Source organism: Pelobates fuscus, chromosome 8 (genome assembly GCF_036172605.1).
Source record: "Pelobates fuscus isolate aPelFus1 chromosome 8, aPelFus1.pri, whole genome shotgun sequence".
Taxonomy (NCBI): domain Eukaryota; kingdom Metazoa; phylum Chordata; class Amphibia; order Anura; family Pelobatidae; genus Pelobates; species Pelobates fuscus.
In genome coordinates, this window is record NC_086324.1 from 36,613,430 (window position 1) to 36,631,478 (window position 18,049).

The window sequence follows — 18,049 nt, forward strand, 5'->3', positions numbered from 1 at the left end:
TACTAAGTGGATTTATAAAAGTGACAATTTTTTTATTTTGAAATTGGTGCTTTTATAAAATAAACCTGCAGGGACAGACATTAGCTCACAAGTATATCTCAAACAATATACAGAAAATTAATAATATAAAAAGCAATGGTACTTAGCTTATAAAGATGTATGACAGCCTCCCTAGGTCGCTACCCAAACAAGCAACCTATATCATATATAGTGTTGACCAGAAACAAAGAAGATTCGGGATATGGCTATATAAATCTACAGAGAAAACATAAAACAAAACATAGTGTGATATTGTTATAAAACACAATATTTCATGCGCAGCAATCTTTGCACTCACAGGATGTAAACGATAAAAGCGCTCTTAGGGTGCCTCTCCCGATGTGATGGGGGGCTAGCCGGTATTTCTGATCACTTCTGGATCCTTGTTTCACCAAAAGACATCCACAGGTCAGGGTTCAGTAGTAAAAAAAAATTTGCTGAAGTGCTATGGGTGACTGGAGTGCAAGCTGAAATGCTATAAGTGACTAGCGTATCATTTTAACACTATTTTTTTTTTTAAATTGATACTTTATGATTATATTTTTTCTTTGTAAAACAAAAATGTGTATGTTTGTTCTTACCAGAAAACAGGCCAGGACAACAATCTATAAATCTTTATTCACTATCACTAAACAGTGAATTAAAGTGAATTGATAATCATATTGCAAAATTTAGTCAAAATGGCCCTTTCAACTTATCTATAGCTTGCAGCAATTTTCAATTTGCTGCAGTTTGCTGTTTAGTAAATTAACTCCGGAGTAGGTGTGGTCCATTGCAAACGACAGGTCATAATGGCTGAGTTAAATAAAATCTCATCCTATTTCACGCTCATGGTTTAGAGCTGTCCTTTTTAGCATATCATTTTTATAAATACTGTATGTTCTTACATTTACATTGTACACCTGGTAATCCGTCTTCTCGTCTGGGTAGATTGCATGTTACGGCTTGGGTAACTCTACCCCTCTTCTTCACATGAGCAAGGCCATCATCACCTCTTGTTCCCATTCCCCAACATTTATTTGTCATTTTTTATTTAAAAGAGTTATTCCCAAAAGTGAGAATTAAAAGTGAATTTCAAATTAAAGACCGTAATAGGTCAAATGGAAACAGTCTCTAATTTTCTTTATCTAACTTTGACCTTGAATTAGGTGAATAACCCTGGTAAATGTTTCGTCTACTCATTGTACGCCACAATAAAATATTTTGGTGCTTTGTAAATAGAATAATATTTTATATATCTTCAGTCATCACATAATGCTCATGATAATATATTTGTCAAATGATCTCAAATACCATATGTATATTGTAAGCAGGTTAAATATTACCTATACACTCCCGTATTGATTAACTAGTTGGGATTTTCCTCCAGGGTGAAAAGGTTCTTAATTAAAATGGGATTAGACAAAGGCTGCTACCAATATTGTGATTTTAATCTTTCAGGTAGTATCCAGGATACACAGTTGCAAACCAAATCAAATAAAACTGTTCTGTTTACACAGCAAGTGCGTAATTTCCTTGCTTTTACAAGACAAAGTAAGGTATTTTTTATGTTCTTTTCAACTGCAGAGCATAATTCTTTAACCCTTCATTACCAAAAGCTGTTATTTATTGAAAACCTGGGATAAAGAGCTTGTATATAAAGAATTTTGTGTAGAGACTGCTATTCGGACATATAGACATTACATTTGATTTATGTTAATTTACATAATTGTATTACTTTCAATTACTAATTTATCTTCTGAAATGTGAATGTATAAACCGTTTGAGCGATGGGATTTGAAATATTAGCAAAGAAGTAGAAAGTATTTCTTACCTACAATAGAGATGACAGAAATAGACAAAAACAAATTGGTAAATAGTTTAAAGGTATTAGTATTTCAACAATGTCAACTGACAGTAAACATGTCATCAGAAAGTAAGCACGATGGCCTTGATTCAATTCTATTGATTAAAACAATTATTGTTCAGACATTATATTTTTGCAGTTTGGCTGATTTTAATATCAGCTGAAAATTCAAGCAATCCAACCCAATATACAGGTCGCCTGCTTGAAATAAAACTACCTACATTTTTAAAAAGGCTTTGGGGGTCAGTTTAATATGGATTTGAAACTTCCCTTATGCCCCCACTCACTATGCTGAGGATGTAGGCCATTTAAACTAAACAGTAAGCAACATGTGGTTTGCCAGTTATACAAAACTAGCAACTGGGTAGCTATTGCTAGTAAAATACTGGAGGTACCTGGTACCTGTCATGGTCATCGGTGGACTGGTGGCTATTAAATTAAAAGGAAAGCAGAGGGACATCCTGATGTCCCTCTATTTCCAACCATATGTGGCAGGTGTGTCTCTAATTATGTAATAGCCAGGATGGACATAGTGCCATTCCATCACCCCACCTTGGGTGTTGGTTTTTTGCTCCAAGTATAGTAACCTGGGAGACCTAATCTCCCTTTTAGCCCCCACCCATGTGTGACTAAGAGTAATATACTTTCAATAATTAAGGGGGGACCTAATGTTCGCTCTAGCCCTACTAGTAAAATATAAGGACATGCCATTGTCCACCTCTAAAACTGAGTTCAGTTTAACCCGTAGGGGTGGCAGCCGGTGCCAAAACCCCTAGCCAATTCTCCCAATTAATAATATTCTGCCTACCCTACTCACCCTAACAAACAGTGAGGGGTGGTAATACATCTAATACTGATTAAAAAATAAAACTTACCTTCTGACATCTTTCTTCTTAAACCTTCTTTTCTTTAGCCCCACAAATGTCCATAATTCCAAACACAACTAAGAAAATAAAACACAACACAAGTAATAGAATGAAAAAAAGAACCAGATTGCAAAAAAAACAACCCAACTTCCAGAACAATGCATTAAAGATTATCCATGTTAGCCCATAGAGGGTTCCACACAGAATAAGATTACATGATGGAAAAACCCTTAATAGGGCTTGCCTGATACAGTGCACCTACTTTCAACCCAGCCTGATTATTATTATAGTTAGTGCTCTTACCACACTGACTATGGGTGGGAGTTGGGATGGACATCCTAGTGCCCCCATCCTTCCCCCATATGAGAAAGGGTGAGGGCTCTGATTATAATATCACCCAACTGCTGGTGCATTTTTTTAATGGCAATAGCTGCCCAGTTGCTAGTATTTTATGACTGTGAGCAGCCACTAGCTGCACACTGTTTAGTAGACTGAGAGCATAAGGAGGGTTTAAAATCTCCCTTATACTAACATGGGGGATCATATTGACTTGCAAATACTTTTTTGTAACTATTTGTCCACTGGCTGCTAGTGCTGCCAGCAAGCAAATTGTAAAAAATGCATTTTATCACAGATTATGTTTCTGATAAATGGAACTAAATCACCAAAGCTGATATTTTAGATTTAGATTGTAGGTTCCCACTTGGAATAGAGATAAATGTGATCTGCTGGAATTAAATTGAGGCCCATGTGTGTATGTGTACATAATTGCCAACATATATAGGTCCAGTTGCCCTAACTATTTGTACTATGCAGGGCTTTGAACGTTACTCTACCCCCTTCTAAATAATCCTTCTGGTGCACTATATAATCCCAGAGCCCCCTCTCTCCCTTCCCTTTCTGAGAATAATGAATAACAATTTCAGTCTATCGACAGAATGGAGCCTGCAGATAAATAATCTTTTTGTGAAGCTAAAAATATTACTCTGGCCCTACACAGATGGTCCAGAAGGGGACTATGGGCTAAAAGAAAATATGAGTATGTATATTGGTGGTGAAGGAAGGGGATTACACAAACATCCTATATATAATTATTATTATTATTATTATTATTATTATTATTACTGTTACTATTATGTCAACAATTCTATAATTGTAGAGTTTCTATTATTTGTAATTTAATTACTTAAGGAAAATGTCTATAGTTAATTAAAATAAAACCTGATGTAGTGGTCGTCAGATATCATTGACTACTGAGAAATGTTATGAAAGGAGCCTGCGATTTCCCAAGAGGCTTGTCTGTGGATGTGTATAATGAGAGAATGACTCAGCTCTCTTGTGTTAAAGAGAAACCATGATTTCTCTGTAAATTACAGAATAAAATGTTAAAAAAATCACGTGTAACTCGTGCTTACATTTTTATGTGATGTTCTTTTTTTTTTTTAAATGTATGTTAAAGGTTTAGCAATTGACATAACTATACAGTTCAGTCTTGGCAAAGGACACACAAGTCATCAGAGTAGGAGAAACGGAAGCCTCTTTGTTCTCTAGTTGCTTTTTTCTCGCAATGATTAAAGGTACACTGCAGACCTCTAGAGCAGGGCTTCCCAACCAAGTCCTTATGTACCACCTACCAGCAGTGGTGTATCCTGGTTTTGTGCTGCCCTAGGCAGGACAAAACTCAGGCGCCCCCCTCCCGCCCGCGCCACCCCAATCCAACCCTTCCCCCGCCCGCACCACCCCCACCCTTCCCCGCCCCGCCTTCTAAATACACACACACACACATTCACTTACAGATACGCATACACTAGCTAACAGAAACACACACTTGCTAACAGAAACACACACACACTTATAGACACACTCACTAACAGACACTCACTAACAGACACACACTCACTAGCAGATACACACACACACTCACACTAACAGACACACATACATGCACTAACAGACATACACACTAACAGACATACATACACACACACACACTGACATACACAGACACACTAACAGACATTCACACACACTAACAGACATACACACACACACTAACAGACATACACACACACTAACAGACATACACACACTAACAGACAGACAGACACACAAACTAACAGACATACACAGACACACTAACAGACAGACAGACACACACACACACACACACTAACAGACATACACAGACACACTAACAGACATACACAGACACACTAACAGACAGACACACACTCACTCACTCACATATTTAACACATTTTTATTTTTATTTTAAATTTACCCCCCCAGCCTCCTTACCTTTGGGAATGCTGGGGGGGGGGGGTCCTATTTTTCCCTGGTGGTCCAGTGGCTGCTGGGCAGTGCTGGCGGGCGGGCGGGCGGCGAGGGAGCACTTCCTCTGAGCTGTCTGCTCAGCTCCCTCGCACGCCGCACAGTGAGGCTGGGAGGCGGAGCCGGAATATGACGTCATATTCCGGCTCCCAGCTTCACTGTGCGGTGCGCGAGGGAGCTGAGCAGACAGCTCAGAGGAAGTGCTCCCTCGCCGGCCGCCCGCCCGCCCGCCCGCCAGCACTGCCCAGCAGGCATGTCAGTTAGCCGCAAGGCTAACAAGGCATTTGCCCTGGGCGTTTGGGGGGCGGCTTTTTTTGCCGCCCCCTGGAAAATGCCGCCCAAGGCAAATGCCTTGTTTGCCTCGCGGCTAATACGCCCCTGCCTACCATTCCAGGATTTAGGATGTTATGTCTAAAGTGTTTTTTTTTTCTTTTCTAAAACCACCTTAGACACAACTGGGTAATCCCTAAATCCTGGACTGTTAGGGGGTACTTGAGGACTGGGTTGGAAACCACTGCTCTAGACCACTTCAGTTTGCCTAAAAGCTGTATGTATGAACAGTGACCTATTTATTTTTACATTTTGTAAAAAAAATGCAGATTTCAATAGAAATTGTCAGTTTTATAAATTAACCTGGTTACACCCCTCTGGCATTCAAGCAGACAACCGGTCCTTTATCTTCCTGGTTTGGTGAGCGTGGTGGAGCTAAACTTTCATGGCAGAAATTGCCCGGAGCACCTGCATTGGAAAGTCTTTGATTGGACAGCCACCGAAAGTCTGGGCGGGGTTTGAAGAGGAGGGCTTGCAAATAAATCAGACAAGAGAACTGCAGCTTTTGTAAACTGATCATAAATACACCGACAATTTGAAAAATTCATAATAATGCATGCACGTTGTCATTGTGGTGTATATATACTAGAGAGAGATGTTTATTTATTTTGTATTTGGGCAGTGGTGTGTCCCTTTAACTGGGAGTCAAAATGGAAGCACTCAGTTCCGGCTTAAAGCTTAGAAACGCATAATTGTTAAATATATTATATTATAAATAGTAAAGATATTTAAAATCATGTGAAAAGGTGGTTGCTCTTTAAATGCTGTGGAATCATTGACAACAGTCACTTGTATTATTTCATTTTAATTGAACTAGCTTTTAGCGTTATGTTTGTGCTATTATAATAGTTATATATGCTATGTTTTCCCTGGCATACTTCAAATTCAGCATTTATAACTGGGAAAAAAAACAAATAGTGGAGAATTTAGCCTAAGAGCTTAACCTTCAGGTGTCTTTTTAATTGATTTGCAGGCTTTTATGGGAATTAGTAAATAAACTTAATAAATATTTTTTTATTAAATTTTCTTTTTTTATCTTTTTTGCATAATTGTACCAGTGGTAAACAGTTTTGGGGGTTTTGCTGGCAATTGCATTGAATAAGAGTCAAGGAACTCCCTAAAAACATATATTGTCTTTAGTGAAAATACAAAACAAAAAAATTGCCCTGCAGTGAAGACTTCACACGGTTTTTAACTTTCATAGACTAACTTTGTATGTGTACAGCTGCAAGGTGTATTTTATTTCAAAGCTCAAAAAAATAAAAAAAAGTATTTTAAAGCTCAAAAATATAAAACAGTCAAACAATAAAATAGACACTAACAACTGACAATACAATTTACATAAAACACCAAAAGACTATTAAATAAAAGTTACTCGACCTTCACCAGTAGCCTCTTCCTGTCTATTTTCCACAGATTTAATTTTGTAGTATTCAAGTTACAGCTGTAATTCAAATAGGATGCATTTGTGTTATTCATGTCAACATCATCAGCAGGAGTTTGCGATACAAAATGTTCAAGATAAATAGAATTAACAAAACACATACTAACATTTCAGTTGTGATCAAACTTTCTAAGAACACTATAAAATGCAAGTGTATGTTCATAAGCTGTATTGATAGTGAAAGCCCCTGTTCGTGGAAATCCTAAAAATGCAGTATAGAACGAAGATAATTGGGAAATTCTAATGAGTAAAAAATTACCAATATATTAATGGGGTTAATTTTTATTTTAACAAGATGATGTGCTTTGAAATGTGAGATTGATTGACTGATTTAAAAAGCATTAATATTTTATTCATAAATAACTTGCATTGGAGTGCAGCTGTTTAAATTGCACATGTCCAGATAGGTTCACTTTAGGTTTAACACTTCCTTAAGCAGCACATGTTTAATTTATCATAAAGAAAAGTGATATATATATAATTGCTTAAGGTGATTTTCATTAACTTATCCTTTCCAGTGCCAACCTTGCTATCATTATGATGGATATGTGGGTCTCTGCTACATACCACCCATTTCCTTTGCTACTGGCCATGCTTAGAAATATTATAACAAGCTGGGCAAGTCTCCCTCAAGATGCTGACACCCTTCAAGGAAAGTGCATCAATATCCTAAATTAGTTACTTATTTTTCTTAAGCCCTATGCTAATCTACCATGTGCTTAGGGTTATGTAATGGAGAGCAGGAGAACCACCAGTAGAAGAGTTCTCCTGCTCTAGCCTGTCATCAACGAGGGCTTTGCCAACATTGTTTTAAATTGTAATAATGTAAGCAGTAAATGTATGTTTATAATGGGATAGATAGATAGATAGATAGAGAGATAGATAGAGAGATAGATAGAGAGATAGATAGATAGATAGAGAGATAGATAGATGATAGATATATAGATAGATAGATAGATAGATAGATAGATTATAGATAGACAGATAGATAGATAGATAGATGATAGATAGATGATAGATAGATAGATAGATAGATAGATAGATAGATAGATAGATAGATAGATAGATAGATAGATAGATAGATAGATAGATAGATAGATGATAGATAGACAGACATATAGATAGATAGATAGATAGATAGATAGATAGATAGATAGAGTCCATGTTTTACCCTGAAGCACAAACAGACTTAAATATCAAAATATATTTCCAACAATTTAATTAGTAACTAAATGTGACATAATAAAACTGAATGGCATGCAATAATATAGATACATAAGCAAATACTCATTATTAGCCTTGTATTTTTTATGAATCCCGTCGAACCATTCTAAACTCATACTAGTCATTAGTATTTGTGAGAAGGTGAGGAGAGACAACCGCTTCAAGAATGTTAGATACGGCAAAAACTTAGAAATGTTTTTAATCTGAGCTAAATTACATACTTTCCTCAATATATCAATATATGTTTCACTTTGTCCTTATTTTATTTCGGATAGCAAGAATTTTAATATGTTAGGATTATTGTTCTTTATTTGATATGTTAAAATTTATATTTTTTTGAACAAAGTAAACTAGTTTTCAAATTTGACTAGGTATTCATCCATATGTCACATCTCATAGGCATTATTAATAATAATTAGCTCACTAGAGGCTGATTTTGTATTCTCAGAAGACATGACTTTTTTTTTTTTTTTTTAAATGCCATTTCTTGAGAAGCAAAAGACAGCTGGGGTAATGACCAGAGCCACCACGTCTTTCAAGCTAAAGGGATTTTGTCTTTAATTGTCTGCAGCTCCTCTTTATAAAAAAGAAAAACAAAGATCTCTTCTCTTCCTACATATCAATGTTGATCTACATGAGAACGACTGGCACAGCACTTACTACTAAGAAATAGTGTTTAAAGAACAGCACCGAAACATTTGTAACCTACTGTGCACCACAAAGACATCTAATTTGCAAGCAAGATTTCTTCTATTCATTTGAGCAATGCAAATGTTATTAAAATCAATGCAATTCTCAAAAGCTTTGATAATTTTTTTTTTTTTTTATGGAAATGAAAGAACTTAAGGACCAGTAATGGTATTTTCCATTGTAACAAATTGGTCAGTCAAGATGTTATGTTGATGGAAAATATCCAGAAATAACCACTTTGTTTAATGTCAATATAGCTTTAGAACGTTGATGGTGTTAATAAAGTAGACATTTTATGTTGGTCTGAAGTTCCACTAAAAGGTTCAATCATTACAATGTAAATACGTTAATAATGTCTCAAAACTTATGATGCTTACTGCTACTGTTTGTAATGTTAGAAGTGACTACAAGACTACTTATTCTGACCAGGGAATATGGCTTCTACCCCAATGTGCTTAACCATATCTAATGTTTTATAGACCCGTGCAAATCATTTGACTCATGTATATATATCATTACAGTTCTCACTGATGACATTTCACAACTTGGTCCTGAATAGTAATATTTTCGGAACCCATGGGAGCAATTGGCATTAATCAGGATTCAAACAAATTTTGTAACTGGAAGTTCTGTCGCTAACAAGAAACAAATGTGTTACTATACATACATGTATTATATTTTCAGTATAATAGTGGATATGTTCACCTCGCTGTCCAACTTCCCCATCAATGTTCACATCCTGATGATAACATGGGCAGTGTTTTGAACATTGAGGGATTACATTTTCACTTCTTTCCAAACATACATCAAGAGGCCTAACATCAAAAATGTCTGAATTATCTTATGTAAACCGAAAAGCAGATTGTTTAGAAGAAACATTATATTAAACAATCTACATTGTGGTATTTATATATTAAGCTCACAAAACTGGCATATCTATCTATCTCTCTATCAAGAAAGAAAAAAGAAAGAACGATTCTGCTAGATCAATGAAGATGACTGTTGCTTGTTTCAGGTGTGTGTAATTTGGCAAAAAAAAATGTGTCTTCTTTATCAGACTCATGGTCATTTTTGGCAGATAAGCTGCGCACGGTATAAATCTCCAACTATAGGCATACGTTTGTATATTATACTATAAAAAAAAAACAAATATTTGAACTGAATATCTGAATGGACATCTGCGGCTCTGCCTTCCCCCTTACTCCCCTCTCCCCCCCCCCCAAAAAAAAAGAAAAAACAAAGATTTGTATAAACCAATATTATCTATATATTCACTAATTAGGGCAAAACACGCATGAAATATCCATAAGCGATTTTATTGACTGGCTAAAATGACTATTTGGCTAATTTAGTGGAAATTCCTTCAAGTGATTTGAGATTACATTCTTCCTTCAGCAGAAAAACATGTTGTTGAAGGCTTTTCCATGATTTGTAGTGGATTAATGACTTCAAACAGACCGTTGATTTGTTAGTCCTTCCTCTTGCTAAGGCTCAGCTGATAGAAATATCTGTAGACAGTGCATTCAGTGGGAGCTTGGCGTTTTTTTAGACAAGACTCCCATGTGATCACCACACAGGCAAGCTCAGTAAGGCTGAAGCTGTTCCACAAACAGTAGGTAATGAGTCTTTGTGCAGACTGGAGCTCTTGAAGGGGAACAATAAAGCATATGTTACCAGCAATAAAACACTGTGCTGGGGATATCTTCTTTAATAAAAAAAATTGTTCGGATGCAGAAGAGGAGAAATAACAACGACCAGGCACTGCTAGAAAAGCAAAACAGACGTTAACCTGAAATGGATTTATAAATAGGATTTCTTTATATCAAGAGTACATGGACTGGGAAACAGCAGACTGAGCAGGTCAGGATATTTTGTGTTTTATAACAGAATTCTTTTTGTGTGTTACATTTCATACATGATGTAGACGCATGTTTGTGCCTGACACTTTAGAGTATTGTTAATAAACAGGAAACATATCCATCATGTTACTATTCATTCCATGTATGGCTATATTCCTATGAATGCATGTTTAATTATGCATTCTTATATCAGGATATGGATTTGAATGGCCTATTCAGTAAAGACACAAAACATCTGTTAATGTGGCAAAAATTAATACTCATTACATAAGCGGAGAGAATCATTTGTCAATGGAGTTAGTGCATCTTTTTTTTTTTTTTACTGTTTTATGAAAGAACAAAATCAATACGGTCTTTATTTATTCATGTATTGGGAGAATTTGGTTATTTTTGGGGGGGCTGATTATGTAATTGGCAATTGGCTTGATTATGCTTCTTTTTTTTGCTTCGAAAAAGAATTTGCTTGTTTGCAATTAAGATAATATGTATAATATCTGTTATGCAATAAAATATAAATAAAATAAAAAAACGGTTAATATCTTTAAAAAACAAATGCATTGTGAAATTTTTTATATAAATGATTATGATTATCTAGAAACAACTCAAAAATGTATGACGATTAAATATGATATACACTTATTACGCATAATATTCTATTTTTTGACAAGAAAGAACAATTTGTGTTAAATATTTTTTCGATAAGCAAGTATGTTTTAATTTTCATTCAATATCATAGTTCATTTCACACTCACATTTAAATATACATATCAAGATAAATAGATAGATAGATAGATAGATAGATAGATTTTTCTATATATAGAGAGAGATATTGAGTTGGTTGTATATGCATATACATTCTTGAAAGTATAATATATAAATGTATATATGTGTGTGCATAAAGAAACTGAGAACTAAACGTGTGTTTGTTTGTTTATTATATTATAGATGACAATCATTTTCTAATAAGACAATGTAGCTGATAAAATTCTAGTCTTTGTTGTCCAGTTGTACCATCACATTTTGTCACATGATTTTTCATAGTCCCTTAATATCCACACAAACATAACCAATGTTTTATTTTATGTGCAATGGCAGTTTTTATTTAAACTATTTCTTGTTTGTTTTTGGGTTCATTTACATTGCAATCACAGACTATAAAAATTAATTTGAACTGCAAAGAAAATCAGCGAAATGCAAATATTCTGGCTTTGTTTAAAAGTAAATAGTGCACAATTAGCATTAATTGTGAAAACAAGTCCAAATTCTAGACAGCATTGTCAAGAATGCTTAATGGATTCGAGGGTGATGTAGCAAAAGACAAAATGAACAATGAAGAAAATACAAAAAAAAAAAAAAAAAATTTTACTGAATCCAATGTTTTGTTGTTTTTTAATCAGTACTTTATACAGTACTGGGTGTCTTAGAAATCTCCTCAAAACACAATTTATAAGCAGAAATCAAAATTTACCCTAATTATCAAAGCATGCTGCTGCAGTTTTAATACATCATTATTTTCTGTTTACATTACAAATGAAGAGAGCCTGCCAATTGAGGCAGTAAATCAGTTCAGCATTTAATAATCAGTATTGTGTTGTTATTTTTTTTTTTTTTTTACAGATCTTCATGATCAGTTTGAGGGTTTTAATCTCAAATTCCTTGCCCATTCAGTCTTTTTTACTTCTCTACCGGTGTTATGCAAATGAGGCAACAATAACAACAGTAGCTTAGGCTGCAGAATGGGTGGGGGGTGGAGCAAAAGAGCTCAAAGGTTACAAGGCTGGAGCTAAACTGAATAGGAAATATACTGTGTAATAGTTATTTGGTTTAAATCTGCCTTGGGAAATCTTGGGCCTAATTTAAGTGCAATAGGTAATTCTGACAGTGCTAAAGAATTATGTTGCTGTTTAGAAATAATATAGAATATTTACAATAAATTTAAATAGTTTAATTTAAATCAAATTACAGTCATAATTATAGGGTCAGTCACATCTTTATCATCAGCTTTGTGTGCAAGAAGGGAATATATTGTTTTAATTTTGATCGAGACGAGAATTCTTATTAACGTTATTAGATAAACTTGCAATGGTTTATGTGTAATGTAATGGAAAAGGTGTTGTATTGTTCCACAAAACATAAAGTATAATAATTAAGTATAAATTATCTTGATAGTATAGTTTATATATAATAAATATATCACATTAAATATACTACATGTAGAATTCAACAATATGAAATTAAATATACCATATGTAGAATTCAACAGACTGTTAAATGTTCTGTTATTAATACAAAATAAAAGACACGTAATAAATCTTATTATCTTAGCATGCAAAATATGTTCTTTTAACTTTTTTAACTGTTTTGGATGTTTTATCAGGTATTCATTAAAATAACACATCAAAATCTTTCTGCAACACAATTTTATTAGAAATATGTAGGTAGAGTAAATTTTAACTAATAGTTCATTGAACAATGACCTGTCTATTGTTGGATTCTAGCTACTAATTTATATGAGACCACAGAGACAATTTGCATTTTACTGTTTGTTCTGAATGAACTCATTCAGAATACAAGTTCTTTTGTTTTCGTGCCCTTGTAGAAAAGCTAATTTTAGACTGTTATAAATATTTAAATACTGAAATTGCTGAATCTAATGTTATTTATATGGTACGAATATAGTTTGTCCTGCTGACAGATAATAGATAGAGAGATAGATAGATAGATAGATAGAGCTGGTTATATATTTGGATGCAATATCTCACTAGTTAGTATTATTTGCTTTTCAATTTGATGCTGTTACCACCTTCTGGCACCCAAATGGTTATCTGTAATCTATATAGTAAATGCTATGAAGACTAAATGAGTTGAAAATGCAATATTTCATATAAAACTTTAGCTTACGGTTCAATAACCTGCTTTGACGGTTTAGTGAAAAATTGCATACAGGTGCAAGACCCGATAATTGACTAAATAGATTAAATAATGCCCAAACATTGATAAAGGCCAAAATCTACAATACTAGTATTAAATGGTAAGCCCTTACATGATACATTGTAGCTACACCAATGTCTGCGACGCAATTAATATTCGTTTTTCATGAAATTAAAAATAATTACCCTTGCACCGGTTAAGATTGGAATTGCTTCATGAATTAATTTCAGCTGCATTCAGTATCCCAGTGTGTATACAATTGGGTCATGCATAGTGTTGTTAAGAATGCTTCTATCTTAGTATATGTCTTTTGTCCAACTGATGGCAGGGAAGACTTGTCAAATAAATACATATGGAATATTATGTGCACTACAATAAGAATAAACTAGAGAAAAGCACATGATGACAATAATTCTCTTTGTTTGGAGATCTCTCTATTGGATTCTGATTGTTATATGGGACACATTTGATGTCTTTTGGCTCATCGGTGTATTCAAATTGAATGGTAGACTGGACAACCACATATTTTAGCATTAGAAATAAAAGCAGGTCAGTGTGTGCTAAGCACCATTTAATCTCACTGTTCCTTTGGTTTAAAAAAAGACCTGAATTGACTTGGTCCATTGAAAGAGCTAAGTGACCTCCTGTGGCTAAAATCATGTATTGTCCAAATAGTTGTGGGATTACCATCTATGTGCTAAAAAAAACACAATGAAATGTCTAAAAATTCTAATTAATTAAGAAAGGAGGACGTTAACCCATTCGTTACTCTTGTAAGAGCAGGGGAAATGATGTCAATGCATAATCAAGGAGCTTAAATATTAATTAATGGTAGCTGCGTTAAATATAAACATTTGTATTATATGTTGAGTGTGTGAAAACGTTGACATTTAATAGGTCAGAAACAAGTGCACGTGATAAATTATTTCTGTTTTGTATTTTATTCAATTAGATTATACGTTGACATAGTCGGGCTTTTCGCACAGTTATTTCATGTTTTTTTTTTAAATATTGATACATGCCAGATTTTGGCACGTACTGGCCCCACACTATGTAGAGTGAGGTGAACAGTTATGTGGAAAGGAACTGTAGACCACATGGTCCAAATTTTGCCTGATTCCTCACGTGTTATGGTGGATTAGGATGTAACTAAGTGGCTACCTCTTAGTTTGGGAGGGGTCTTTTGAACCCCAGCTTGATTATATTGTGTTATTCATTTATACTGTTTGCTTGCTAGCTTCTCAACGCTGCCAGTGTGGTTTTTAATTGTATAGTCATTCAAGTGAGGACAGCAGCAGGATGTGACCTAAAATCCCTGATTTAAATAAATGACTTTCAGTTTCGATAGTTAGAACACAAGGTGGGGTTTAGTAAGCTGTTGATTTACTTCAATGGGTAATAGGAATTCAGCTAGTATTCTTAACCTTCTGAGCGTTAACCGTCTGGGCAAGTTAACATGCAATAGAGTAACCGACAGGATTTTAGTCACCAATACGTGTATTTCGCTTGTAAATGTACAAGCTGATTACTATATCAGCACAACCTCAAGAGGACATTTAATATATAGTTTAATGTGTTTTGTATATTTTAGGTTAAAACCTTTGATCTCTAATCTGTTCTCTAATCTGTTCATTAACTTGTTAACTGAACCAATTCGTAGTCAAAGTGTAGTGTTATGTAGATCTGTAAATTAATAAGACGATCAAATATTTGTTTGTTTATTTATTTTAATGAAGACTACGTGCTCATGTCATTTCCCACAGATTAAATGAAATTAAATATACCAGAAAGTGCAGCTCTATGCCAACGAATTCTTGTGAAACCTTTCAACATTCTACAGGCTGCCTGTTCCCACATACCTATAAATAATAATAAACTCTAAATAATAAAAATAAATAGTTTATACATCAAAAAGCCAACTGGCAATGTGCTGTTTATATAGAACAATGTTCAAACACTGCAATATAAGCAATTCTGGTGACTGATAGATGCCTTTGTTCTGATATATTATAATTCTTATCACAGAAAGCAGTGAAAGGGCTAATAGAACATATACAAGTGCAACATTATGTTCTACATTCTGAGAATCATGCTGGAAAATGGAAAAATATTTTTTAGAATTTAATTTTAGATTATGTTTAATGCAAACACAAATTCTGCTTATTTCATATTTTAGAATTATATTTATATATTTTTGTGTGTTAAGCTGCATACTGACAGCTATGTAAAGATGGTGGATGTTATATATATTCACACAAAGCCTCTAATTTCATGGTAGATCTTTGACATACATGTTTCAGGCTGCCAGAGATTATTGGAAATGGTACTCTCAGATAAGTGGGAGTTGTAACGCCAGATTACCATCTGCCCCAATAATTCATTCTCTTTCCTTCATCTCATATAATTGCAGATGGCTCGGGAGAAAGAGACCGTGCAATTTTCTCTCCTTAGTTCGTATCACCATGGATGCCATATTATATGTAGTGTTATGGAACATGGAAAAATAAACGAAATTTATAAACTCTAATGACCCTTTGGTTTATTAACCAATTAGCATGTGATCAGTCCTATAATTCTGTATTTTGTTATTAAATCATAAGTCAAAAAAGTAATTCAGGATAATTCAGTTTCATGGGAGGTCTTCAATCTTATCTGAACTGAATCCATTCTTCTTTAATTGTCATCTTACACTTCCTGTAAAGTTGACTTGTCATTCACAAATATGAGCAAGACAATGTCCCCTTTGGGTAAATTATATCATTTAATCTATGCATTTTCAAGTGAAATCACCAAATAGCAAGCAATTAAAAGTTATATTTATCCAATCTGTACCTAAGGTACCCACCTACCTTGTGTGCAGCGCTGGCGTTCAGCATCTTCACTCTCTGCATGGAGGCGCTGAATGTTCCTCATAGAGATGCATTGTTTCAACACATTTCTATGAGGGTATTCTGATTGGCGACTATGGTGTTTTGCTGCGCATGCGCAATAGCCTCCCAATGCTTTCCTATGTATGTCTATCATATTCCATGATCTCAAGAATAAAGGTGGAGCCAGGCAGGACCAGCTGCAGTGAATCCTGACACCATAGGGTTCCTTTAACCCCTTAAGGACCAAACTTCTGGAATAAAAGGGAATCATGATATGTCACACATGTCATGTGTCCAGGGGCGTATTAGCCGCGAGGCAAACAAGGCATTTGCCTTGGGCGGCATTTTCCAGGGGGTGGCAAAAAAAGCCGCCCCCCAAATTCCCAAGGCAAATGTCTTGTTAGCCTTGCGGCTAACAGACATGCTGGGCTGCTGCTGGGCGGTCGGGCGGAGAGGGAGCACTCCCCCTGAGCTGTCTGCTCAGCTCCCTCGCGCGCCGCACAGTGAGGCTGGGAGCCGGAATATGACGTCATATTCCGGCTCCGCCTCCCAGCCTCACTGTGCGGCGCGCGAGGGAGCTGAGCAGACAGCTCAAAGGAAGTGCTCCCTCGCCGCCCGCCCAGCAGCGCCGCCCGACCGCCCAGCAGCCACTGGACCACCAGGGGAAAAAGAAGGCCCCCCCAGCATTCCCAAAGGTAAGGAGGCTGGGGGGGTTAAAGTAAAAAAAAAAAAGCCACTGGACCACCAGGGAAAAAAGAAGGCCCCCCCTACCCCCCCAGCATTCCCAAAGGTAAGGAGGCTGGGGGGGTTAAAGTAAAAAAAAAAAAGCCACTGGACCACCAGGGAAAAAAGAAGCCCCCCCCCCAGCATTCCCAAAGGTAAGGAGGCTGGGGGGGTTAAAGTAAAAAAAAAAAAAGCCACTGGTCCACCAGGGAAAAAAGAAGCCCCCCCCCCCCCCCCAGCATTCCCAAAGGTAAGGAGGCTGGGGGGGTTAAAGTAAAAAAAAAAAAAGTGTTAATGTGAGTGTCTGTTAGTGAGTGTGAGTGTGTGTGTGTCTGTTAGTGAGTGTGAGTGTGTGTGTGTCTGTTAGTGAGTGTGTGTGTGTCTGTTAGTGAGTGTGTGTGTGAGTGTGTGTCTGTTAGTGAGTGAGTGTGTGTCTGTTAGTGAGTGAGTGAGTGTGTGTCTGTTAGTGAGCGAGTGAGTGTGTGTCTGTTAGTGAGCGAGTGTGTGTCTGTTAGCGAGTGCGTGTGTGTCTGTTAGTGAGTGTGTGTGTGTCTGTTAGTGAGTGTGTGTGTGTCTGTTAGTGAGTGAGTGAGTGTGTGTCTGTTAGTGAGCGAGTGAGTGTGTGTCTGTTAGTGAGCGAGTGTGTGTGTGTCTGTTAGTGAGCGAGTGTGTGTGTGTGTCTGTTAGCGAGTGTGTGTGTGTCTGTTAGCGTGTGTCTGTTAGCGTGTGTCTGTTAGTGTGTTTGTCTGTTACTGAGTGTGAGTTTGTCTGTTACTGAGTGTGAGTTTGTCTGTTACTGAGTGTGAGTTTGTCTATTAGTGTGTGTGTTTCTGTTAGCTAGTGTATGCGTATCTGTCAGTGAGTGTGTGTGTGTGTGTTTAGAATGCGGGGTGGGGT

At 35.9% G+C, this 18,049-nt stretch overlaps 1 protein-coding gene across 2 annotated transcripts in view; it reads left to right on the top strand.

Moving 5' to 3' along the window:
* The window catches only part of CSRNP3 (cysteine and serine rich nuclear protein 3), a 117,646-nt gene that overhangs the window by 58,146 nt on the left and 41,451 nt on the right, over positions 1–18,049 (top strand). The window contains exon 1 of one of the 2 annotated variants that reach the window (XM_063429689.1): positions 10,346–10,629. The exons of the other annotated variant lie outside the window; for it this stretch is intronic. The gene's annotated coding sequence lies outside the window, so the exon portion shown is untranslated. Of the gene's footprint in view, positions 1–10,345; positions 10,630–18,049 lie in introns of those variants that run through there. 2 annotated transcript variants of the gene reach the window in all.